At 56.3% G+C, this 2,500-nt stretch overlaps 1 pseudogene; it reads right to left on the reverse strand.

The window, feature by feature from the left end:
• The window catches only part of LOC135171893 (large subunit ribosomal RNA), a 9,402-nt pseudogene that overhangs the window by 2,859 nt on the left and 4,043 nt on the right, over positions 1 to 2,500 (reverse strand).

A 2,500-nucleotide genomic window follows, 5' to 3' on the forward strand; every position in this document is an offset into this window, starting at 1 on the left:
GTCGTCCGCGTAGGCGACTTCGATTTCGCCGAAATTCTGCTCGATGCTCTTGAGGAGGGCATCGAACATGAGATTCCAGCAAGCGGGGCCGAGGACTGATCCTTGCGGACTGCCCCGGGTGGCCGGCTTGGAAACCTCTTGGTCGCTCCAGGCGATCTTGACAGTCCGATTGTCGAAGTAGCTCCGGAGCACTTCAAAGACATTCTTCGGGCAGTCTCGATCCGCCAAAGACTGGAGGACTAGGGGCCACCACACGTTGTCAAAGGCACCTGAGATATCGAACAGGAGTCCAATGACGTACCTCTTGTCGTTACCGCGTTCGACTAGTTCACGCAACTCTACTATCGCGTCTTCCGTGGATCGTCCAGGCAGAAAGCCATATTGACGTCCTGATATTTTGTCCTCAGTAAGGACTTTCGCCGTAAGGATCCCGTGCAGGACCTTTTCGAAAAATTTCCCGACAACCGACAAGAGGCAAATGGGACGGTAGGATTTGGGGTCGGACACATCCTTGTGAACTCCTTTGAGGAGAGCACGAAGTGTGCCGACTTTCCAAACGGTGGGGAAAACGCCGTGCTTAAGGCAGGCGTTGAAGAGTCGCGTGAAGATGTGAGGCATCCTCATGACCGCGACTTTCAGTACCCTAACTTCAACTAAATCGCATCCTGGGGCTTTGTCATTCTTAAGGGTCTTGACGAGACCCTTAAGTTGGTCGTCGGTCAAGTCTCGTGCGTCCTCTGTTTCAACCCTTAGGTTCTTCACGCGTTCGCGGATGTCGGTCTGTTCCGGTGTGTCTGCGTTGGGGTCGTCGTCGGGTACGTGTGTGTCCAACAAGACCTCAGCAGTCTCACGCATTGTAAGTGTCGTGCCATTCGCGGTTCTAAGTGTGCTGAGGACCGTGCCTACGCGCAATTTATCAGCCGCGTATTTGTAGTGAAAGCCCCAGGGATTCGCGTTGCTTTCCGTCGTGATGTATCCGCGCCAGCTATTTTCCTTAGATGTCCTAAGTAGCCTGGTATACGATCGCAGGACTACACGATATCTACTCTGTTTAATTTTTCGCGCGTCAGGGTTAGTCTCCCTTCGGTAGCCGTTTCGGAGACGACTGACCAGTTTGCGTTTGCTGGTCAGCTCCTCGGTCCACCACGGATTCGCGCGACGGTAATGTCTGCGGCGCGGCATCGAATCTTGGCAGGCTTTGGTGAGTACGTCACCCAGTACTTCTGCCATTCTCTCAACATCCGCTGTAGAATCCAGCGGATGGTCCACGAGTTTCTCACGGGCCTCCTCATCGAGGGTCGCTTCGAACTTTTCCCAGTCGGCCCGACGAACGTTGAACCGCATGGTAGAGCCCTCGCCGACTCCCGAGTTATTGACGCGCTGTGAGGAACTCCGGATCGCTAATCGAAAGAAAACCGACGTGTGGTCACCGGTGGACCACTCGTCCTCCAACCTCCATGCACGTATGAATTTATACATGCCAGGAGTGGCCAGTGTGACGTCGATGAACGACGTACCTGCGGCACTCCTGAAGGTTGGGCCCTGCCTAGCATCATTCGCGACGCGGAGACCGAAAGACTCGATGAGCTCGCCCAGGAGGACACCACGGTCAGTGGTCCTGGGGCTCCAAAGGGAGTGTTGGGCGTTGGAATCGGCCGCCACCAGAACGCGGCGACCCCTGAGACAGCTGAGAACCTTTTCAAGCTGCCTCAGGTGGATTTCTATGTCGTCCGAGTATTGAAAATAACTGGAGACGACGAAGAAGGATCCACCGGGGACGCGGGCTTCAGCACAAACGCAATGTGCATTACTTAATTGGGACACGTAAGCAATCTCCACGATGGAGTTGCACGCAACGACGGCCGCCCACGGTCGCTCCGTTGAGCTCGCGGCAATTCGCATTCCGACTCCTAAGCCGCGGATGGCCCAGGTGTTCGCCTCCCGAATGGCATACGGCTCCTGGAGCAACAATATGTCCAGACGCTCTTTACGAATTAACTGGAAGACCTCCCCGGTTACTGCAATTGAGCGGGACATGTTCAATTGCAGTATTCTAACGTCGCGTTGCGCGCCCGGTCCCTCGATCGCAGGGGTCCGGGGAGGATGACCTATTGGAACGGGGGGTACCGGTGAGCCTCCGGTCGCGACGCGATGACTATCGATCCTACTTAATCTAACTTGGCACTCGCGAACCCTACCTAATAATTGAGTGGACTCACCGGTTGATGTTCTTGAAGATCCCGGCGTTGGCTGACTCGGCTGCGCAGTCAGTCTCGCGTTGCCTGCGACGTCCTCGACGTCCTCGTGGACAGCACGAAGGCTGGAACCTTTCCCTCGTCGGGAGGGCAGTACCCCGGCGCACGGCGGGCGACTACGAACCCTTGAGGGCACCACCCTCCTTGGGTCCCTCGATGTAGTCGCTGGTGATGTTCCTCTGGCATGCTGGGAAGCGATGCGCAGACTTCGCCGCACGACGGACGCATTATCGTGCCCCCCCGGA

This window comes from Diachasmimorpha longicaudata, unplaced genomic scaffold, assembly GCF_034640455.1.
Source record: "Diachasmimorpha longicaudata isolate KC_UGA_2023 unplaced genomic scaffold, iyDiaLong2 ctg00000123.1, whole genome shotgun sequence".
Taxonomy (NCBI): Eukaryota; Metazoa; Arthropoda; class Insecta; order Hymenoptera; family Braconidae; genus Diachasmimorpha; species Diachasmimorpha longicaudata.